Raw genomic sequence first — 25,659 nt, forward strand, 5'->3', positions numbered from 1 at the left:
AACCATGAAGGAACTCTCTCGATCTCTGATTCTGATCTCTTCTCTTCATCAAGTGCAGCCCATGGTTCTTTGATCTCCTCTTTGGAATCTTCTTTTTCCTTTGGTCCTTCAATGTTGTCAATATAATCTCTGTTTTGCAACACTCTTCCTGAGCTTTGGTGAACATCATTGAGCTCAAAAGGAGTCATTTGCACATGTTGTGCCTCAGCTTTGCAATTGGGTTGAGCTACTCCATTGTATGGCTTTGGAAATGGTATGGGTAGTTGAGTGGAGGTGTGAAATTGAGATGGAGATGGATGGCATTGTGGTTGGGTAGGCATTTGGGGTTTCCTTGGTGGAGGAGGAGGCGATGGTTGTGGATGAGCAGGTGGTGGAGGAAAATGAGCGGGATGAGAGTTGTACTGGGGCCTCCACTCCTGATAAGGTGCATTCCACTGAGGCTGTGGCTGAGCATAAGAGTGAAATGAATGAGCAACTGGTTGGGCATAATATGGATCTGTGAAGGAACAAGGAGGAGGTGTGAACCAAAAAGGATGAGCAGGGGGACCCCAAGAAGGCATGAAAGTGGCTTGATAGGGGTCATAATAGGTCTCGGGTGTCCCTTGCAGTTCTTGTTGGTAAGATCTAGGTCCATGCGGCCTCCTTTGGTTCATATAATAGAGTGATTCAGTGGCTCCTTTGGCTCTTTGATATGCAGCTTTGATTCTGGGTAAGGAAGGGCACTGATCTGTAGGATGGTATTCTTCACATACAAAACACACTTCTATGGAGTACAATGGGCATTCGTTCCTAGGATGCCTTCTAGTGCACCTAGGACAAAAAATGACCAAAGCCCTCTTGGCTTCCTCTTGCTTCTTTTGGATCCACAGGGTATCCAATTGCATGGCAAGAAACTGCCTCATATCACTCTTGAAGTCTTCTATCTGATCTTCAAATTCGTCTTTGGACAAGGGACTGCTCCCAACATTTCTGCTTGTAGCCATTTGCTTCAGAGGAATGTTTCTTTCTTCTTCTCCCCTAGAGGTTCTTTAAATATGCCTTGATGTCCATCCAGGGGTTCTTCTTAGTCACAGCCATCGAAGAAGAGAGAAGGTTGGCTGTGTGAAGCAATGGGGGGTGTTGTGCAATCATTTTTCTAACTTATCTCTACTCCTACAAGGCATGAAATGAAATCTTTTTGGTTGGTTTTTGCATTTTTCTTCTTGTACCTGCAAAACTAAAATAGGTTGAACTGCAACTAACTATCTTGCTGAAACGAAAATGCGGAATTGAAATGAAAGCATGAAAGGACTAATCTATTTTGCTCAATTGAAATTGCAGGAATGAAATGCTAGGCTACGCTTGCGAAATTGAAATGCTAATCTACGCTTGCAGAAATGAAATTGCGGAATTGAAATTCTAATCTATGAAAGCGGGAAATTCTAATCTACTTTTGCAAAAACGAAATTGCATAATGGAAATGAAATAAACTACTTAGCAGAAGGTTGTAGTGGAAAATAGAAGAATAGCAACAATCACTAATACTCTGACGCTTCCCCAGCAACGGCGCCAAAAAGATGGTGGGCTCCAGTATTGTAGCAATAATGCTACAACTCCTGGAACTCCCTTCTTTAATTTTATCAACCCGGTAGTTCGTAACAAACTTGGAAGCGACAGTGCTGTATGCACAAGTACTAGCTCTTGCCGCAGCTGTCACTTGGTCAGCTGGCACAAGTCTGCTAGGGGCTCAATCCAACTTCTATGAGCTCTTAGAAGAAGCTTTTTAACTGATGGACGAAAGCTAACTCAAAGGAAGCTAATCTACTTGCGGAAAGAAACTGAAAGCCCAAAAAGAAACGCAAACCCTAGCAAACCCTAATTCTACCAGCTAGTCCTACTGATGCAAAGATGTGAATGAAAACTACTGAAAGAGATGCCATTACTTCTATGAAGGTAAAATACATGTGTTTAAGTTATCTCTATTTGAAGAAAACATCTTTTTGTATTTTTGATTAAGTTGTTGGAATTATCATGCATGTGCTTTTAACTGGCTTTTCACTGTGCAGAGGTGGATCAAGGAGGAGAAATGCTTGGGAAAGGTTGGGAAGGTTCAGAGAGGGTCTAAGGGGTCCCTAACACCCTTCCAGAGAGTCTCACAAAGTTTGGCTGCCAAGGAACCGTGTTTATGAGCTTCTACAGGAAGTCTGCAGGGGTTCTACAGGATGTTCAGGATTTCTACAGGATGTTCTGTAATTCTTCTACAGGATGTTTCGAAATGGGATTTTGGAGCATGGATGGAGGGAAAAAGATGGAGGAATGAGTATGAAGGTGAAATAGGGGTGTGAAGAGGTCTAGGGCTTGGTGGATGAGGCTAAGGAGCGATTGGATTTGTTCAAGGATGGATGAAGCGATGTTGCACAAGAAGATGAGAATCATGGCAAAGTAAGCGGATGAGGCAAATGTAAGGTAAGGTTTATAAGTGAAGGATGAAGCAGGTAGGTTGGATGGAGTATGGGCAGGTAAGGAAGGATAATAGGTACTCTGCAAGTGGTTTTTCAAACTGAACAAACAAAGACATGCAAGAAAACAAAGATCTAGTTATAAAACCTATGACCTAGTTACTTCACTCTAATCTGACCTAACAGCAAAAGGAAATGAACAGAAGTTTATTTGCAGTGAAACCATGTGAAACAACTATGAAACTAAGTGATCATAAACCTAAGCATGCATCCAAACTGATATCAAGTTCTACGAACGAGATTCAAACACTAATGATTGCATGGTGAAGCAAAGAAAGTGTTTTTGTTTGGGACAACATGGTTACTTCAACTCCAGCCCCTGATCCAATAAGGAAGAGGTGAAACCAAAAGTGTTTGCTGACCCTTTTTTTTTTAGCTTTTTCCTGTTATTATCCTACCAATATATTCTAAACATAAAAAACTACTTTAACCATCAAAAGAAATCTAAATAACGAAGCAAGATCTAAATCTAAATAGCAGATTTTATTTTAAGAACGCAGCAAACACATAAAGATAAACGAAGGAGGTACTGGGCGCTTGAGATGGGCCCAACCCCAAGAGCTACAGCCTCCTAAGAGAGATTTAGAGCTGGTGCAAAGCTGGATTCATCTTTATTGATCAAGAAATGAAGAGTTACATCAAAACTGTCCACAAGAAGGACTTGAAAATGAGCTGAAAGCAAAACTAATCTATTGCATAAAAATCGAACTACAAACTAGCTAACTAATGGCTGCAAAATGACTAACCACTAGCTACTATCTACTGGCTAACTAGCTAACATCCACTGGCTAACCAAAATGAGGCCCTAAGCCTTCTTATTTATACAATTTGAGGACCCAACAGTCCTCCTAAAATTTAGGGACTCGGCTGCCCAAGACTTGTAGTTAACAGCAGTCCTCCTTGACTTGCTTGGCTGCCCTTGTGTTGATTGATTCGATGGCCCTTGAACTCCGAGCTGATGGTGGAGAATTTGAGGTAAGGGCCCATAAATGAAGGGGAAACCTTCCTACAAATCCTCTCCCTTGTCTTCCCACGAATTTGGCTGCCAAGTGCTCATTAAGACCTTCAATTTTGTCTCCAAATTGACCAAAAAGGCTACACAAAGCACCCATTAGACTTGTTGGCATAATGACTAACCAACTTCACTCTATTAGCATAAATATAATCAAAAACATGCAATAAACTAATGAGAATGGTGGATTAAGTCAAATTAGGAGGTTGAATGAGCCCAAATAATTGCCCATTTTTGGGGCTCATCAATTACCTTGGAACCAACAACACTCTTCATGATTAATCCATGTGATATTGTCTCATGGTAGTTGCCTTACATCTTTAGACTTCTCTCTTCATCAAAGTTTTTCCACTACGTTGGACTCAACACCACTCTTTCCAATCAAAGCATAGTAACAATGCATAATGTTGGTTTACTTTGACACCACCCTAAATATTCTAAAAGAACTTCAATGGTTTCTTCTTGTAACAATACTTCAAAATTTTCAATTTTTCTTTTTGTTCAAATAGCTTCAACATTCCAACATCTCTCTTCAACACAAGACTGAATTCCTTATCTATAAACACATTTAATAAAACAACAAACACAGACTAAAACTAAAATTATAATCTCTACAATCTTTCTAGTTTTATAATCTATGAGAATTAAACTTGCAAAATTCCACCGAATTTTCTGATACAGAGATTTCAGCTCAGAAAGGAAAAGCTTGCAGTTACCAAGAACGAAGATAAGTAAAAGGAGATGAAATATACACAAATTAATTTGCAACTCAGTACTTTATTATTCACTTTAATACATCCAATACCCTACAATTGACATGGTTCACAATGCACATATTCATGAATGATATATGTTCATTCTCCAACTATAACAATTCGTAAAAAATAAATAAAAAATTATTAAGTGTCCTGCTGGACCAATTTCAACTAACAAAGTCAATTAGAAAGATACATGTTGATGCAATTGTCTTTAGCTCATGCACCTGTAGCTCCATCACCGACCTGGAACTTTAGTCTACCCGATTTTGTCACTCTAAGAAAGTAGCTTCCTAGAAACAATGGTATAGGCATGGAGTATTGCAAAATCTCTGTATTTTTAATACCGTATTGGAAGGCTTTTATGTGGTTTTTTATTTCACAAGGCCTTCTATGGAGCCAATAGTTGTTACTACTGTTACAAGAAAAGACATGAAGCTCAAAGTTTCCAAAAGGCTCCAATTTAGTGTCCACCATGGAATTTTATACCAAACAATGTGCATCTCCACAGGAAATGACACCAGCAATGGCTAAAAGTTCACAGCACCCAAAAGTCCCAACACAGCATTGAACAATGGAAATAAGATGGCAATGCACGTAGATCACACCACAAATGCAATTCTTGTTGGCTTATTGGGGTCTGACCCAGGTTCAGAGATGATTTAGCTAAACAAATCCCGGTACTACTGGCCCTTTCGGCAACAGTCTGCGGAGCACGGATTTAGGTCTCACCCGAAGTAGTATGGGAGGGTGCTAGAACCAGGTTTCTACACCCTAGAGATGTCTAATGGTTTTTTGGTGGTCTACGGTTTGACCCTATGCGCACGTCGCTATGTGCATCTATCAGTCCCTCGCAGCCTACAATGCTACCTTTGCACAGCCCTGCTCAAGGCGCGATCCATGTTATTACCCAAGTTCCTTACTATTAACCCGATATTATCTGATTACTTAACTTATCTGTATGAGCCAAATTATACTTAATAGTGTTCAGTGTTCATATAAGTGCACGCGATAAACAAAATAGTATAAATGCATAGAAAGTAATACAAAAGCATATACACAGTAACTAAAATCAAAATTCTCTTTATTATTCTTCCTCTTGGGTTACAGACTCGACTCCACCCTACGCACTCAGCTGCAGGGGTCCGCGCACTCAGCTGCGGACTCTACTAGGCCTCTGCGCACTCAGCTGCAAAGCCTCTTCCTACTACTACGACCCAAGACACTTAGACTTTTCCTCTATGCTCTCTATCTTCTAGACTCCATTCTTCCTTCTTATATATCTCTAATTCCCTTTACAACTTAGAGCCTTGCTCTATTTATACAATCCCATGGTCCACGGACCATTGGTAGGCTGACATGACATTAAATTACATTACAAAACTTAGGGCGAACAACCCTATGACTTAATGTACCTTTCACACTCTGTGTCTGCACTTCGCGGAGTCTTACAACACATTTGACCAAAACTTGGGCTTTGAGCCCCAAAACATGCTGTGGGGGGATTCCATGCCCAACAGGCCCCCAACACAAACATCGTGACTCACCCTTGAGTCACTCTATTGGCGCGGCGATCTTGGTGCGGAGTCCCTCCAACTAGTCCCGAACTGCTCGGAGGTCCGCAACGCACTGCTCTGCGGTTTGCTAGACCTGCTTCATGCGCTCTTCCAAAGCCTCTTTGTCAGGATCAAATCCCTACCTTAGTGTGTACATCCCCTACATATGTGCAAGCTTGCCTTCGATATCTACCGTGATGGTGAAGGCCTCGTCAATCCATGGTTGGATGTGTGCTTTGAGAACTACCTCTTTCTGTCGCACCGCATCCACCTGCTGGTTCAGTGACTTAGCTTGTTGCATCTTCACAATCCATTGAGTGAGGACTGTTGTCTGTGCAGTTCCTCAGACACTGTCGTACTACTCTTGAAGTTCGTGTGCCTCTGTTTCCAGGCATTGTATGTTGGGGTCCTCCTGCAAAGATGTGAGGACAACAAATGCTTGTTCCAACATACCGGTACAGTCTTGTACTACACGTCCAATTTATTCCAACCTTGTTTGGATAGCACTAACGTGCTGTTCTCTGACTTCCGGGGGAGTGGAAGTCTGCACCTTCAACCGCAACTCGACGATTTGAAGATTCAACTCCAGTTGAACCTTTGTCATTTTTGCTTTGGCTTAGTAGACATCGGTCACCAACCTGTGGATCCACTCTGCTGCTGGTAGATTTGCTGGGATGGCCAGCTCTGGGATGCATTTACAAGCATCGTCTACTACCTATTCCAACCACTGAGTCTGTGATACCAATTCATCATGCTACAAGCTGAGCTATTCGATGTTTATATTTTGCTCACTTAGAACATGTATCACGCGGCCCTCCCTAGCGCAGAGTTCTGTTGTTATTCCATCCTGCAGTTGGTATAGCGTTTCTCGCGGGGCAGCCAAATTGAGGCCAAATCCTTTGATCTTGCCAACCGTAGCTCTGTCGATCTCATTTGTTGCTGCTAGTGCTCCTTTCGATAACACTATGGTATTGGCCATCCTTGTGCGTAGCATCTATTTTGTTGCTGATGTACCTGCTACGATGTAGGTGGACAAGGTACCTTCCTGCAAAGGCCGCACCTATAGTTCCTGCAATTGTGCCCTTAGGGCCCCCAACATAGTCTGTTGCTCCATCATAACTTCTTGGAGCGCTTCCTTGGTGACATCGCGAACCATCTTGCCGATGTCGTAGAGGTCTCCTTTAGTTAATGTGATCGGGTCGATGGCCAGCTTCGAGGCCTTGACCTTTTTCCGTGGACCCGATCTCTCTGGGACGTGCGACCGTTTGAGTTGGGTCGAAGTGGTTCCTGGGTCTGCGCCCTCTTCTGCAAGGTTTGTGTCCTCTGCCTCCTGTCCTGCAGAAACTTCCTGGCCCTCCTCTGCCTGCGTTGTTGTGGCCTCTGCTGTCTGTGCTGCTTTTGTTGCTTCGTCGGCCTTCTTTTGCTCCGTGGCTACGTGTGCCGCTTCACGGACTACCCTTACCTCGGCTTCCGCTTTTTCGTTGCGCCTCTTCTTGGCTAGCTCTGTGACGCATAGCTTGGCCTCATCCTTCCTTTTCTGTACTGTCACCTTTTCCATCTCTGCCAAATCCAGGGCGCGCCATTCGGGAGGCCATGTCGCTAAGAATGTAAAGATTGCGTCGTCAGTGGCTATGAATGGGAGCTTTGTTCACTGCTACACCGGATCCTTTCGTGCCCTAATGTAAATATTGTGCATGTTTGCCTTGAAGTCTACAAAACTCTACAGATTGTTGTGCACTGTGGGGGATAGGCATGGCCTCCTATTAATCCACATCTGGATGCTCGCCTCCATGAGCACCTAGAAAATATTTGTATCACGAATCTGCTTCACGTCCTTGGTAGCCCAGAGCGAAGCGTACTTCGCGGCCTCTGGTAAGTCACGCTCAATGCTCGGGAACTGACTGTCCTCCGACAATTCTCCTGCTACTAGCAAGATGGACAAGAGAAACCACACATAGTGGAAGGTCTTACCCTGCTCCTGGGCCTCCTTGCAGTTGAGCAAAAATTCTTCACAGAGGAACTCGGCCTAGTTGAACTGGACCCCTTCCACACACTGTTCAGCCAACACAACTACTGGTGTTGGTACTTCATCGCCATGGCATTTTCTCATTACTTTACCAACCAGGAGTTGGGTGGCTACGCGCACCCCTTTATCCTTGATACTGCTGATGGCGTAACCCCTCTTTTTCTTCTCAAGCTTATATTTTTTCTTCATGGCTTCCATGAGAGCCAAATCGTCGCTTTTTCATGCTATCATCGTGGGATCCTTTCCCTTACAAGGAAGCCGAGAAATTCTATGGATGAGATCCATCATGATGGGAATAGGCTCCTCCAGCCATAAGTACCCATCATGCACCAGGCAAAGCAGCTACCTGATGACGAAAATGGTGATGGGCACATGGTGAAAGTGTGGTATCCACAGCAGATGAAGCAACCCAGCCTTCTCCACACTACACAACCATTTTCGCGGTTGTAATGTGATCACTGGCCCCTCCATATTCTGTTTCATTAGGCTCTCCGTCTCTAAGTGTGGGAACTTCTCGCTGTCCACAAGGTCCCAATCTTCAAATTTTAGGGTAGGCACACGTCCTAGGAGCAGACCCTCAAAGGTAATTCCATCGAGGAGGAGCAGGGTCTGGAGTGCACTCTTCGTTGCATCCAGATCCTTTGGTACCTTAGCTTTCCCCTTTCGCGGAGGGACATACTCGGGAAATTTTGCTGCAGAGCACATCAGTTGGATGTCCACCTCCACATCTTCTTCTTCCTCTACCTCGGAAATTAGAGCCTGTAAGTCCTCCTCCTCTTCATCTATCTCAATGGTGACAACCTTGCCCTTTTCCTCCATTGATAGCTTACCGAACTGCAGATTCCTCGGGGACATGTGGACTGGTCCCATTGTCTGCTTATATTTTTTTAGTCTCGGCGTCCGAGGTGATTTTGGGATTTCTGGCGCAACCCCAGTACCTTCGGGAACATCGTGTACCATATGGGTTGGCGCAGCCTCACCGGTGGTTCCTTCTTCAAAGCCCAAACCTCTCCTAGTAGTCATCATCTTATCTGTACTGTATGTGGTCTTTTGCGAACTTAGGGGCTCAAATATCGCTCAGTGCTCAACACTCTGTGCTTTATTCAACTGCTCAAGTCTCAAGTGAACAAGTGTTGTCTCGTGGCTAGCCCCTGGAGTTTTATAGCGCCTTTTGAATTCAAATTCAACCATTCCCCCCAATTCTAGGCCATCAATGCTTTCTTGGCACCAGATTTTCCAAAATCTTGCCCATAACTCCCATCTTAAATGCCCGCCGCCCACTCCATTTAGCCTTAAATTAGACATCCCGTCATGAACAATGACACCAATGGTCACTTCCCAGCCTACCCACGCGGCAGCGCAACCCACCCTGCGCGAGCGCGAACCTTGTGACCGGTTGTTCCTGCGTGCATCTGTCAGAGCGCGCAGCTGCCAGGCAGAATCATTTATAGTCCCGCACTCTCTTCCAGCTGCCTAGAGTGCTAAGACTGTTCTTCCTACGGCTAGTCAGGTGGTCGCACCACCTGTGCAAGGCTCCATCTCGCCTTCCAGTATAGTCTGTGGAAAATCCTCAATTGCCCTCGCGATAGTCAGCGCCGCGCACTCTGCTGTATGCAGTGCGTTCCCCTGGTTATTGCGTTTGGTGATATGTGGTCCTAGCCATGGCAGCAGACTAATCAATTCTTGGCGATAGTCTTCTAATTCATTGGTATGATCATCCGCACCTTGCCTTGCCATCCTTGGTTTATCGACGAGACATGCTTGCTTGATCTCATTTTCCAACCTCTTGACCTCTGCGTCCATCAAAATGCTTTTCTTCCTTAGTCGTACCCAGTCCTTTTCGAGTTCACGAAGTCTAAGGTTCCCTTGCCAAATGGCTTCCTAAAGCCTTATGTGCTCTACCTCGCGTAACTATGTGATTTCTTCGTCCTGGGCTTCGCGCACTATCACACCTGTGGGTGCTATTATGTGTGGATTCATTGTTGCATGCCCCTCAGAAATTACGGTCCCTACCCTATTCCTCAACCTTAAAATTGTTTTCGCAGTCAGGGATTTGCACATGGTCCTATAGGCCCATCGAACCATTGGTATGCGCAGGTCCCAGTCAGTGTGTTTCACCTGGTGGACCCTGTTCAGCACCTCGCACACCCTATCGAATGCTTCTCCATGGATGATCCTTGGTGTGCTTCGCCTTTCCTGGTGCTGCATTTTGTTCCAATTCTTTATTCTAGGGGTGGTGTGCGCTTGTGCGGGCTGCTTGTCATATGTCTGTAACCATCGGAAAAGGTCGGCGTACAAGTTGTTTTTCCCCTCACAACCGGCCCTCACCTCTAGCGGGGGTTTTCCAAATCATAGGCGCATCATTCTTTTGCATCCACGCCAGTCCTCAAAACTTACCTGATGCGTACCCCACCACCTTGTGGGCGTTGTGCGCAGTGCCCATTTCAAAGCATCGAACCACTGTTGTTCTGGTACTGCGCTTTCAAATTTGGTCAAGAATTCATCCACCGCTGTCAACCTGTCATACATAGGCAAATCCCTTACCTCTGTTGTCACACAACGCAATGATCTTACCATCATGTTGCAATTAAGCATTGTTACTTCGTGCAACCAATTCTGCCATCGCTCTATTTCTTTGTCTAAATCCGAAGTGCAAGAGCTTTCACGCTCCCAGGAAATCCTAACATCTACAATCGGGTTTACCCAATCTTGTTCTCGTGCGGTTATATTGTAGATGCAATTGAGATCGTCATAACTATCATCGTCGTGCACCAGTTTAGTGTATCATGCTCCTTCGACTGGATCTAGTGGTACTACTACGCATAGTGACTTTTTCTCAAAAATCATTTTGCACCTCTTCAGGTTTATGGTTCCATTAATATCGGTGGCCCATTCTATTCCTAGTAGCGAGGGATAGGGATTTTTGTCATCGACAATCTCTATCACTTCAAAATCTGCCTTCTTGCTCGCACCTTCAATATCCACTATGACCCCTTGCAATCTTCCCATGGGCAAGATCTTCTATTGGTTCGCCATTCATAACTGAATAGGAGGCCATTGTAAAGCGGGTCTGCCCATTCGTTCCCATGTTTATTTCGGCAGTACATTCACGTTCGATCCGAGATCCAGGATTACCTGATCCATTTCATATTCGCCAATTTGTGCAGTGAACCTCATTTCCCTTCCTGTGCGCAATGCATGCTTTCCAAGTTTCCAAACCACGCATGGTTCTCTTGACCCCGCGCACCTAGTGATAAGTTCTTGTAGTCCTTTTACTGCCTTGTTGTCACGTAGCAGCTTCATGCATGTCTCCAGAAAGGTAGTGAGCATTGAAGGATCCATCCCTGGTTCTAGTTGATCCTTACTCCCTGAAGTGGAGGCCTCCGTGAAGCTCTTCTTAGCTTCCATCAATGTCTCCTTCACGTGTTCTAAATCAAATTCGAGTTCCTTTGTAGGATCCTTGCGAACCCACGCACTTTCTTCTGACTGCTTACCTTTATCATCACCAGTGGTCATACAGCTCCTAAGCACTATGTTTACATCCGGGTCTTCTTCACGCAGCTCAGACCTCATCATCTGCAAATTCTAAGTCAGAGGAGGCTGGAGCACCCCTTTTTTTGGCGCAGCATTGCTATCAATGTAGGGAAATCTTCTGCCTCATGATCAAACTAAGTACAGTACAAACATGATGTCCTTGTAGGGTTTGTACAATCATGGGCATAGTGCCCTAGCCCTCTGCAATTGTAACAAATCAGTTGTCTACGACCCCTTGCTGATTCCATTCCACCTCGACCTTGTCTGCACCCCTGGAATCCAGTGCACGCCATTCCTGTATTTGGGTCGAGGGCTCGCATTTTGGTCTGCACCCTGTAAGTAGGAGTCTGATCCATCATTAGTTCATAACTCCTGTAGGTGTGCTCATCATGGCCTACCGACCTACAGAAATTACAAAACAATTGTTGGGACGTCTACTTATACTTCTGCAATATATGACAATTATCCGTACTGTGTTTTCCCCCTATCTGAAAGATCGCGCACCATAGTGCAGGCGTCGTGCTTGGTCCTGCTTGTGCCTCAGGTCTTAATGGCATTGGCCCTCCTCCCGCCAAGTAATTCACGAACACTAGATAGTGGTCCTTGTCATGCCCTTGGCCTTTGCATTTTATACACCATACCTCCTCGCGTGCCTCTGGCCGAGGTGTGTTGTCCTGTTTCAAACTCTGCATCTCCAGACACAGATTTTGCAGTTGCGCGTGGATTTGTTGGACTCCCAAACCAGGGTCTTGTATAGGGGTCTCATGCAATCTCATTGCCATCTCCAAAGCTTCGGCCTGGGTGGAAAGCTTTTGTTGTGACAACGTCGTCCTTAAATGCAGTGTTAGTGATGCTACAAACCATGCATGGTGTTGTCCATCTGTCAAAGTCATGTTGGCTTCGCGAATCATACTCTTCAGTCTTTGGTCCAGATCCCAGGGGGTCTCGCCCGGGAGCATCGTGATCTCCTTAAACCCGATAATTGATTGTGTCTCTGACTTTGGCCTGCTAAATTCCCTATTCAACGCAGTCTGGATTTCTGTGATTCCTACGTTCAGATGGTCATTAGAATGCTTAACGTAACATGTTAATGCGCGATCCTGTAATGCACTTACCAGCATAGCCTTTTAAATATTGTCATCCACGACTCCTTGTGCTTCCCACACTGCCCTTAGCACGAATCAGAATTTGTTCGGATCTTCATTCCCTACTCCTCTTAATACTGGTAGTTTGATCACACTTTCCATATTGTACTGCGGTGGTGGAGGAGGTGGGTTGGGTGGAGATGGAGGTGAGGAGGGTGAGATGGGTGGTGGTATAGGTGGAGGTGGTAAGCGTGGAATTCGCTACCTTATCAATCTGACCGCCCTTCTCGAAGAAAATTTCGCGATCTCTTCCTCACTTTCCCGTGAGGGTGAAATTAAGCGACTCGTTTCTAATTCTTCACTACCTACACTTCTGTAGATCTTCCCACTTCGTGTAGTCCCAAACATTAATTTATTCGCATAACCCGCTTTTCACACAATAGCATCTTAATCCAAGTATTCAAAGATTTAATATACTTACCTCGCGGTCCTTTGAGGAAGCATCGTTCCACCTCATTGTAGCTAACGGTCATATCTACCACGAACTCAGTGATAAATCCTCCTATAATTCGATCGAGCCAATGGTCCACAGCTCGCACAATCTTATCTTCTGACACTTCTAGTCTGGGCACTAATTCCAAAGCCCACACGATTGGTTTGTCAAGCCTACACGTTCCTTGATTATATGATAGCTTCACGATCCACTCATACAACTCAAAAGGAAAGGATGCAAAGAAAATTTCGTGGATTAATGTATATAAGTAGCGCTCCAACCACTATTCCTTAGATACTCGCAGATTCCTGTTTTCCTGCGTCGCGAACTCGTGAATCTTCTTGTCCAACCACCCTTCAATTTCTTTCTTTTTTCGATTCCAGTGACACAACATTAGACATTCCTTATGCAGATCCCAGTCCCAACAACAGAACCATTTGTTGGCTTATAGGGGCCTGACCCAGGTTCAAAGATGATTTAGCCAAACAAATCCCAGTACTACTGGCCCTTTCGGCAACAGTCCGCAGAGCGCGAACTGAGGTCTCACCCGAAGTAGTATGGGAGGGTGCTAGAACCAGGTTTCCGCACCCTAGAGATGTCTGATGGTTTTTTGGTGGTCTACGGTTTGACCCTACGTGCACATCGCTACATGCATCTATCGGTCCCTCACAGCCTGTGATGCTGCCTTCACATAGCCCTACTCGAGGTGCGATCCGTGTTATTACCCAAGTTCCTTACTATTAACCTGATATTATCCGATTACTTAACTTATCTGTATGAGCCCAATTATACTTAATAGTGTTTAGTGTTCATATAAGTGCATGTGATAAACAAAACAATATAAATGCATAGAAAGTAATACAAAAGCAGATACACGGTAATTAGAATCAAACTTCTCTTTATTATTCTTCCTCTTGGGTAACAAACTCGACTTTGCCCTGCGAACTCAGCTGCAGGGGTCTGCGCACTCAATTGCGGACTCTACTAGGCCTCTGTGCGCTCAGATATAGAGCCTCTTCCTACTACTATGACCCAAGACACATAGACTTTTCCTCTATGCTCTCTATCTTCTAGACTCCATTCATCCTTCTTATCTATCTCTAATTCCCTTTACAACTTAGAGCCTCACTCTATTTATACAATCCCATGGTCCGCAGACCATGGGTAAGCCGACATGACATTACATTACAAAACTTAGGGTGAACGACCCTATGACTCAATGTACCTTTCACACTCCGTGCCCGCAATTTACGGAGTCTTACAACACATTTGACCAAAACTTGGGCTTTGAGCCCCAAAACATGTTGTGGGGGATTCCATGCTCAATAATTCTCCGACACAACCTTAAGATATTGACTCTATAGAACCCACATATGGGAACGCGTATTTGAATTCCCTTATTGATTAATTTATTTCTTAGTCATTTATGAGAAATCTAACCTTCAATGAAAGTGAAAATTGGTTGACCAAAATCCTGCAAAATTTCATGGCAATCTTATGAGAAACAAGGACAATAGAAATAGAAATAGAGTATGGGAAGATTGAGCAAGTAAGCATACTCCCCACCCAACCAATTAATCAAACGTTATACCAATTAACCAAATGTTAGTAGGAGACTCCACTCCCCTATGGTTGCCCCATTGATATAAAGATTATGTATTATGAACCTTACATGTTGTCGCAAACCAACCCTTACAGAAAAATCAAAATGTGGCCTAACACATTAAAGGAGAGGTGAAGAAACAAAAGCTGAAATACTAACTTACTTGGTATGCTCCAACTATGTTAACTACAATACATGCATTAACAAAGGAAATCATCCAATATGGCGGATAGAACCCAAACTCTACCAATAGGTTTCCAGGTGCATTTTCTCCAAAGGTTGCATAGCCTAGGAAACCACATAGCATAAAGAAGGCAATTACTATCATCATAGACAACCGATTTTCCTTTCTCATAGTTCTGTTTTCTGGGGGAGGGGACTTCAAAGTATTATGCACAGTTATTTATTGGAGGGAGAAAAGGGGCTACCATGCAGCTTTTTACCTTTCAAAGGATTCACATATACAAAGGAATAGTAGAATTTGATTAATACCTGAATTTCAAGGACAAGTGGTGTATATGTAAATGTTAATGCAATGTTTCCAAGTGCTTGTAAAATCAGCCAAACTACCTGTGCTTGTGTAATAGTAAAAGAGGTAGTTGTGGTGATTCCACCGAGTGTTCCATGAATCTATTCGTTTTCTACAATTTTCCCCAATGTTGAATGGAATAATATGGTATTTTATTTCACATGGTGAGTCACATTAGGTATTGAAACTCCATAGCCCATCAATGAATGAAAATAATGGCAGAAAGTAGAATGAAACAATACCGATTATTTTGGCAACGGTGAGAGAAAATCCTAATGTTTCATATATGGAGGACATTGTTGCTTCCACTATTGAAAGGGCCCATAATTTATGAAAGATCGGTATTTGAGACAAGATAATTTGTATAACTCCATAGAGGATCATATAAGTGTGCTAAGGGAAATGGCATAGAGACTCATGTCCTCGTTTGTGGTAACAATTTGATTACCTAATTGCTCTGCGATGTCTATGAATTTTCATATTGAGATATTATTTCTTTCAATATGATAATGGAATTGTACTTGTAAACATTAACATAAAATTAAAATATAGAGAACATACCAATAATTCAATAAAATACAGAGAACATACATGCTAATTATGCATGGTCCTATTTGCAGAAACGAGATGTTATTATGACAAGAATAAGCATTTTTTCAAATTTATAGTATATGTAATTAAAATAAGGTGCATGTATAAAAATATATTATCTTATTGCATTTTTCAATTTAAGATGAGGCTTGGTATAAGAATGAAATTGAAAAAGAAGATTTTCTTAATAAAATATTAATTATTTAAAATTTGGTAGAGGATAGGAAGGTAAGATCTTGCCTGGAGTATGTCTTAAAATATCTTTTGCTTGTCTAAGAGTTTTTCTGATGTAAGAAGACAGGTTAACCGCCCAAGACCCTAAGGCATTTGGCATGAGTGATAGCATGCCCCTTAAGGACCACCAACGGGTTATTCCAGGTGGCATGGCTTTCCTTAATAATGGTGATGAGTTAATAATGATGATGAGACTTATTCACGGAAAAACAAGTAGTGATGATTGTCCTGGCTATTGGTTTAAAAATTGAGTTATGATAGGTTTTCCCACCATGTAAGAAAGGGAAAAAAAAATGTTTTTAGCAAAATTACAGTATTACTCACTTAAAGCCTGCCAACTCAATCGAATGTAGCATTAACCTGGAACTCAATATCATGGAAATTCCTGTGATGCCTGACGTTGATTGCAACACCAACTGTGAAAGCAATACAGCTCCATAAAAGACCACATATTGAACTAACGCGTAAAACCGTGCTTTTCTGTCACCTGGGGCGGAAGACAGGAAATTAAGTCTACTATACTAATATCTAAAATTCACTGTGCGGTAAAATAGTATAAGGGAGAGCCTTCTATTGTTGTGCAGGGACCAATACCAGTTATAATACTGGTCCCACACATCCATAAAAAAATATTCATAAATCATCAAAAATATGCACATAAATAGTTTATATTAAGTTAGATAAGTTATATTAATTAGTCCAAAATGGGCCCACATATTGATTGAGCCAACAAGTGTCAAATACCAAACCTTAACATCACAGGTTGACAAGACATAATGTCCCAAGTATCTCTAGCCCTGAATTACGAAATAAGTCAAAATTCACTATAAAACATTCCATTGAATTCTATTCAGGAGTACACCTATCCCATCAAACAATCACTTATTGATTTCCACTGGAGAAACACATCCCATTGCTCAGTAATACCTACACAAGAATAGGTGAAATGTGTGTCAGCCATATGTACATGTGTGTTTAACCATTCAACCTATTGAAGACAATAAATGAAAACATTCAATTCAGGAATTAGTTCAAAGGATGCAATAAATGACACCAACCCTTTAAATTCAAGTATTAAACACACCAGTGTTTTTAATTCAAGAATTAAAAAAAGGAAAGCACAAGGATCAACTATCAAATATTATCAACCATTTGATCATATACAAATCAATCCAGGCCACACATTTGAATTTGGGAGATGGAAATCCATGCCAAACTTCCCTACCAATTAAATTCTATATGAAAAAACTGTAAAACATCAACTCTTACTCATTTTCATTTCAAACATTCATTCTACTCATCAACTATTGGAGACATGCAATCAAAGTGTTCAGACATTGTTACATTCATTCTATTCAGAAGTTGTTTGAAACATACAAATGGAGCGTGTGCACACAGTTGCATTCATTCTATTCATCAGATGCTAGAGACATACAAACAGAGTGTGTGCACAACATTACATTAATTCTATTCATTAGTTGTTGGAGACATACATGTATGTTTTTGTTGAATAATGAATAATGGTATTTTTGTTGAGAAACAAGGGTAAATTAAAGCCATTACAGCCAATATCACTTGTTAAATAGATCAGAAGATCGAGAAGAATTTATATATGAATAGCATACCCACTGATTTAGAAACCAATTTAATTTCCACTATAACCTCAAATCTGATCCGTGCAATTCAATATCAGACTACTATAATAGCAAAGAATATCCTTTCAAAGAGCAAATTCTGATGTCAGGTAGATTCATTGTCTAGTTAGAGAAGCATTCCTAAATGAATAATAGACCCACTGGTTTAGAAGTTCTCTTTTAATTATTAGAATATCAAATTATTACAATATCAAATTAAAGCGAGATAACTACAAGATCGTAGGAGCAGAACTAAAAGGAATTAGAGGACTAGCTATTCCAATTAGAGAATAATTGAAATTGGATAATTTGGATATTTTGGACCTGAAACTGATAGATCACACTTCCGTTCAATTGATTTAAGGACCATGCTGAGCTTTTGCATATAAGGGGGCAACATTGAAGGCATATAGTGTACCATTAGGTGTGGAAAACCCAAACTGCAATAGCTATGAGAACATGATATATTATCTTCGTTAAGGTCTCTCAAAGTCCTGCATAAACTTAAAGTGAAGGTTTCAAAGTGATATCATGCAAATTTGCATCAATGGACCTGCCTAATAATTATAGTCCATCTAGCCTTACCACGACTACGCCTCTCTGTTTGGACCGGTAATTCTCCAGTCTCAAGGGGGTCCCCTAGGTGTTGTATGCTGCCAACAAACCCATAAATTTGTAAATAACCAAAGTTGATTAGCACACAGAAAACCTAGTGTGAGTTGTTGGCCCTAAGCAGTCAACAACAAGGATAAGTTTTTACCTATTAATGATCATTTATATTAGATGCCTCCAACAGTATAACAATGAGTGAAGAATGATAAAACTAAAAATATATGTGCTAGAGGTGAATATGAAATAAAAATAAGTATCAATAAAAGTAAACATTGCAACACATCTAACGACTATTTAGCTAATAGATTCTAAGAACCAGAGATAAGGCATAATAGAATCAAACCAAAATATTATTTGAGGTTGAATTACACCATAGTGGGGGCAACATTGAAGGCATATAGTGCACCATTAGGTGTGGAAAACCCAAACTATAATAGTTGTGAGATGTTGCTATATTATCTCCGTTAAGGTCTGTCAAATTCCTGCATAAACTTAAAGTGAATATTTCAAAGTGCTATCATGCAAATCTGCATCAGTGGACCTGCCTAATAATTATAGTCCATCTAGCCTTACCACGACTACACCTCTTTGTTTGGACTGGTAATTCTCTAGTATCAAGGGGGTCCCCTAGGTGTTGTATGCTACCAACAAACCCATAAATTTGTAAAGAACCAAAGTTGATTGGCACATTGAAAACCTAGTGTGAGTTGTTGCCCCTAAGCTGTCAACAACAAGGATAATTTTTTACCTATTAATGATCGTTGAGATCAGATGCATCCAACAGTATAACAATGAGTGAAGAATGAAAAAACTAAAAATATATGTGCCATAGGTGAATTTGAAAACAAAATAAGTATGAAGCAAACTAAACATTGCAACACATCTAACAACTATTGATCCAATAGATTCTAAGAACCAGAGATTAGGCATAATAGAACCAAACAAAATATTATTTGAGGTTGAATTACACCACATTGGGGGCAACATTGAAGGCATATAGTGCACCATTAGGTGTGGAAAACCCAAACTATAATAGCTATGAGAACATGCTATATTATCTCCGTTAAGGTCTGTCAAATTCCTGCATAAACTTAAAGTGAAGGTTTCAAAGTGCTATCATGCAAATCCACATCAATGGACCTACCTAATAATTACAGTCCATCTAGCCTTACCATGACTATGCCTCTCTGTCTGGACTAGTAATTTTCTAGTCTCAAGGGGGTCCCCTAGGTGTTTTATGCTGCCAACAAACCCATAAATATGTAAAGAATCAAAGTTGATTGGCACAAAGAAAACTGAGTGTAAGTTGTTGCCCCTAAGCAGTCAACAACAAGGATAATTTGCTACTTATATTAATGTTCGTTCTGATCAAATGCCTCCAACAGTATAACAATGAGTGAAGAATGACAAAAATTAAAAGATATGCGTCTGAGGTGAATCTAAAATCAAAATAAGTATCAAGCAAACCGAACATCCCAAGACATGTAACAACTATTGAGCCAATAGATTCTAAGAACCAGAGATAAGACATAATAGAACCAAACCAAATATTATTTGAGGTTGAATTACACCACAGTGGGGGCAACATTGAAGGAATATAGAGCACCATTAGGTGTGGAAAACCCAAACTATAATAGTTGTGATAGTTTAGTTATAATAATTAGGATAGAGTAGGAAAAAGAACAAGAATGAAAGAAACCTCTTACCTATATTTGACTTAGGTTTTGACTTGCAAGAAAAAAAAGAACTGGAACTAAGAATTTGAAAGGGAATAAGTATACAAGGGATAGCCACCAGTACACGAACGCCTCCACCTTAGACTTTTAGAATTCGAAAGGGAATAACTACATAAAGAGACTACAACTAAGAACCCTTACATAAAAACATGCTAACCCTTACTAGGAATAAAATTAATGGCAAGAACAAAATGAGTGCCAAAAACAATGATTTGAGGACAAAAAAAGTTAGTTGGGTTGAAGAAACTGCATTACGTCAAAGCTGTCACAAAAAAGAAAAAGGAATAACTCTTCCTGATAACTCATATTTCTACCAACTAGGAATAAAATGAATGACAAGAACAATGATTTGAGGACACAGAAAGCTAGTTGGGTTGAAGAAACCATGTTATGTCAAAGACGTTATAAAATGAAAAAGGAATAGCTCTTAATGATAACTCATATTTTTACCAACTAGGAATAAAACGAATGCCAAGAACAATCATTTGAGGACATAGAAAAATAGTTGGGTTGAAGAAATTGTGTTATGTTAAACTTGTTACAAAATTAAAAAGGAATAACTCTTCCTGATAACTCATAAAAATCATCTAAGAATCAAATAAAGAAGTTTAAACCCTTCCAATAATGATTTTCAGATCTGAGATGCATTCAGTCACAATATATAGATAAAGCATTGATTGTTGTTGTTGATTGATTGTAAAGGCCAATGAATTTCCTTGTTTTCTAATACAGTTTTTTTAAATCAGAATTTGGTGGTAACTTTGCAGGTTTTTGCAGCCATGGCAAGAGTTTCTATTGCAGATCGTACAAGGAAAAGAAGGAGGTGAGGGGCGAGGGGGGCCCAATTGCAATCCAATTCATCAGATGAGGATAGGGGGAGTGATGTGAATGCTCCCAATGCACCCAATAATGTCGTTGAAAAGGACATTGTGGTGCAAGGTGCAAAGAGTCGCCTTCAACTATAGTGCAAGGTGCAAGTTCAACAAAGAAAATCAGTGCCATCAAAGGTTGGAAAAAGTAAGACATGCTAACTGCAATTGATGACATTAAGTTTAAGGGACATTCAATCTGTTTCTCTATAATAAAAAAACATGGTATTGCTGCCTATAACATACGTTATTAGATAAGTGGGTTAACTAATATGAAGTGTAGAGAGCCTGTTACAGTTATGAATGAAGAGGAAGAGGCCGAGGTGGTTGAGTGGTGTAAGGAGATGACCCAATTGGGACATGGGTTAGAGATTATACAACTTAAATCCATAGTAGCTAAAATTTTTCAAGGGAGGTCAAACCCCTTCAAAGATGGGTTTCTTGCTAAATCCTAGTGGAGTGGATTTTAAAAAAGGCATCAAGACCTTGTACTACATACAGCTAAGGGCCTTGACCGAGACAGGGCTTTAAATCTATGCCTTGCAATTGTGTCGAAATTCTATAAGACTCTTTCTACTGCATATGAGCAACACTCATATGCCCTAGACCATATATGGGATTGTGGTGAAACATGCTTACAGGTAGGAAGGAATTTTGGTATTTGGGTAATTGCCAAAAGAAGGAGAAAAAATGTGCCTAAGATTTTTCCTAAGAGCAGGGAGTGGATCACTATTCTTTCTTGTGTCAATGCAATTGGTTCTTCAATCTGAGGATTTTACCTATTCAAAGGTAAAACACAACTAAAAAACTATATACAAAACTGTGAACCAGGTGCATGCATGGATGACAAAGGAACTATTCCTGAATTGGCTTTGTCACTTTGTTGCATCTGTACCAGGTGGTGTCTTGCCTAAAAAAAGACACCTAATAGTTTTAGATGGTCATGGAAGCCACATGGTTGTGCAGAAAATTGAGGAGACCAAAAATTTTGGCATTGACCTGTTAACATTGTCGGATCATACCACTCACAAATTGCAACCCCTTGATGTTAGCGTGTTTGGGCCTTTCAAGAATTATTTTAGGGTCGAGCGAGCTTTGTGGATGGCAAAGAATCCAGGGGTGGAAGTAAAGAGGTTTGAGCTAGCTGAGCTTGAAACTAAAACATTTAAAAGGGATCTCACACCTTCTAATATCAATGTTGGATTTAGAAGGACTGGTATATGGCCACTTAATTTTATTCTCTTATGAATGATACTGGTTGTAGCCAAGAATTTTATGTGGAAGGTCAAGAAGTAGAGAACTTACAAGACCATGTTGATGCCCAAGAAGATGTTGTTGTTGCTGAAGCTATAATTCCCCTTTATGAAGGGAACTTATGTGGTGATGATTATGAACATGTGAGTGAGACACAGTTCAATCATGAACAAAATTTCAATATCATGGAGGCTGTCACACCCACGAAACCACCTGCCAATTTTGCATGTGATATTCCATATGAGGCAGTTGATGAAGCGAATGAAAATGCAAACTTGATTTCAAATGATAATGCAACATGATTAAACAATAAGCAATTGAGCATGCCAACCCAGGTAAGCCCACCATCATGGTTGGCAGAGGCCATGATCAATATCAACACCATGTTGAGAATGCAACAAGATGATGGAGCTTAGTGAAAAGTAGTCGCCTTCACTAAGTGGGTCCACACGCTATTTTTGGCGCAAAGTCTATTTTTACACAATGTCTATTTTTAGACATATGGATCATGGTCTATGAGTTGCAGGATGTTGTTTATGGATGATTGGTCAAGTTGGAAAAAATAGATGGACTTCTATTTTTAGACAACAGCGGAGGTACTGCCAGTCTAAATATAGAACAGTTGAATATTATTAGCCCTTAATAATATTTGGACTATAAACATTATCTTATTCTCTTGGAGCACTTCAGTTCGAGCTACGGATGTGGCACATGCAACTGCCTGAAGGAATCACATGGTTACCTATGGGTTAACTGAGCTATTGCATGAAGGACTTCAGTTAGAACTCAAGTGGTTGAGTTCTGTGGAGTTAGATGAGCAGTTGATGGAGTTGTGTTCAGTTTGACTTGGTTGAACTAGTTGTATTTAGTCTAACTGACAAATACGCTAGAGATGAGTTATGTGAATTTAATTATTAATTAATTCACTAATTATTAACTCATAAAGCAACTAAAGAATACATCAGTTAACTCAGTGCATGGACAGTTCAGTGGAGACAAGTGTTAAAGGTGAGTGAAAGGGAAAGATAGCTGTTAGTTGTGACTATAGTTGTGCATGAGATTTGCACATGCATGGATTGAGATTGCCCATGAGGATTGTGTGGTCATACACAAGGGAAATACGAGTTTGGTTCAGCCATTCTCATTCATTCTCATGCAGGATTCCGCAGTGGAGGCAGGCAAGCAACGGAAGAGATTTGGAGATTCAGATCTGAGCTAGTTTGTGTGTAGCATGTGGAGATAGTACTGAGTACTTGTGAGGAGTATTGTACTATGTATTGTTACATGTTCTCAATCAATATAATATACAAATAGTTGGGGTTTTTAGCGAGATGCTTTCCCCGAATACATCCTGTGTTGATATGTGTGATTGATGCTTCTATGTGCGCATGTGAATGTTTCTGATTCCGCAAGATTGATGATCAATAATAGAGGAGGTTATGTATTATGCATGTATTCTGCAAGTAATGTATAATCAGGATAATCTCTGTGAATATGTGTCATATTATTCAAAATTTCTACATGGTATCAGAGCAGGTACATGGTATTAGAGCAGGTACATGGTATCGGAGCGCTTTGATTTGTAGAAAAAGTTCTACATGATATCGGAGTTGTATTGATCATCAGATCTATTATTCAGAAAGTGTTTACATTTTATTTCTTAAGGCAAAGTTTGTAATCGGGCCAGGTAGCTTCTGGATTCATCCTTCTTTTGGAAGGTGAGATATCCGGTGAATGCCCATACAGTCAATCTCTGTACGAGAAATACTTTGTTCTCACGAATTTTAGATCAGAAGAGGTTGAGTTTTGAGCTGGTGGAATTCGAAGATCTATTCCAAAGCAAGAGCTACCAGAGGAAGTTGGCGCTCAAGGATAAACTCAAAAACATTAAGTGTGAGAATGGAGACAGCATGCCCAAGTATCTCACGAAGTTCACCCAACGCCGGGATGAGCTAGGAAGTGTGTGGGTGACTGTCGGATGAGGATATGGTGAGTCTAGCACTCCTTGACCTTCCTAAGAGTTGGCATAGCTACCAGGACTCGGTGAATGGAAGGGAGAAACTGCCAGATTGGGAACGACTATGGTCGGATTTGATGCAGGAGGAGATTAGACGGAGCACCAGAGACGGTTCTTCATCCATGCAAGATGAGGAGAATTGTGCCTTAGCGAGTAAGGTGAAGAAGGGGAAGGAGAAGGTTTCTCTTTCTGAATCCAGTTCTTCCAATGATGGGAAGAAGGTTGACAAATCAAAAGTGCGATGCTTTCGTTGTCATGAGGTGGGCCATTTTGCTTCAAATTGTCCACGGAGGAAATCCAAGAAGGGATCCGGGGAAGGATCTGAAGGTGAGGCACTTGCTTCACAGTTTGAGTTGGATTTCACACTCTTCGCATGCATGGTTTCATCCATGGTGGGAAGCAGTTGGTTTCTTGACAATGGAGCTTCTTTCCACATGACCGATGACAAAAGTTTCTTCAGTACTTTGGAGGAGAAAGATCTCCAGATACTCATAGCGATGGGTAATGATGAGAAGTATAGTGTCTCAGGAGTAGGCACGGTTATTTTTCAGAGGGAGCATGGAGCTCACCTTACCTTGACTGATGTCAAGTATGTACCAGGACTGAAGAGAAACTTGGTGTCAATCGCGATGCTGGAAGACAGAGGTTATGATGTAGTCTTCAGTAAGGGAAAGGTTTTCCTTAGACACATCATCACTAGACAGGTGAAGCAGATTGGTTCACGGGTCAAGAACCTGTATGCTCTTGAGGTTCAAGATGCATGCAAAGCCTTGAACAACGAGGCAACTGATGGAGACTTGGTGGTTGAGAGGGAGCATATATTACCTCTCAACATGCAGAGCCAGAAGAAGTCTCAGACGATTGTGGAGGAGCCACAATTGGTGCAGCAGCTTCAGGAGGTTGTGGAGCAGCCACAACAAGGGAAGCTGAGAGGAGATCGAGTAGAGACATCTACTCATTTAGAGACCTCCAGTGGGGGGAAACTTCGAGCTAGGTGGGCTGAGGGATCACATGCAGCCATACCTCCAGGTAGGAGGTGGGGAGATATAGAGTGATCGTCCCAAGGAGGAGGGGCAGGATCCTTGAGGTACCCAACCTCTTGGATGAGACCTTGCTACGCGAGCCCCGATGTGGAGTAGCGGGAACTGACTGATTGGGTAGAGACAGATGTGGATGGAGCGGCAGAGAGAGTGATAGTGTAGGGAATCCCAGGACAGCGCATAGCTAGTAGGCTGCAGCAATGCGAGAGGCACAAGTGTTTTGCACAGTGCTAGGTGGCACAGAGAGGTGTGCAATGGTGCGATATGCATGGAGATGTTGCAGTAGCGCAGATGTCAGGGAGGGAGCACTTATCAGCAGCAGGTAGAGCTTCAGCATCAGAGGGTGTTTCTAGCCCAACAGGGAGGTCAGTTGGGAGATCAGTTACTTACTTCTCAGTGACTGAGTTGCAGTGCAACACTGGGCATCACGATGCAACATGATGAGAGGAGGTGCAGTGCAGATGCAATGCTGGGAGATAGAACCAGCAGCAGCACGGATGCAGTCAGAGATCATATTGACAGAGGCTAGAGCAGTCAGATACTGAAGAGCACAGAGATGCAGAGTTTTCAGTCGACAGAGG

At 41.7% G+C, this 25,659-nt stretch overlaps 1 pseudogene; it reads right to left on the reverse strand.

Annotated features, from left to right (window-relative positions):
- Window positions 1-4,639: 4,639 nt before the first annotated feature.
- The window catches only part of LOC149242960 (amino acid permease 2-like), a 28,462-nt pseudogene continuing 7,442 nt past the window's right edge, over window positions 4,640-25,659 (reverse strand).

This window comes from Pinus tabuliformis, chromosome 8 (genome assembly GCF_031772625.1).
Source record: "Pinus tabuliformis cultivar Carrire ecotype Pingquan chromosome 8, CPIR1, whole genome shotgun sequence".
In the NCBI taxonomy this organism is placed as follows: Eukaryota; Viridiplantae; Streptophyta; class Pinopsida; order Pinales; family Pinaceae; genus Pinus; species Pinus tabuliformis.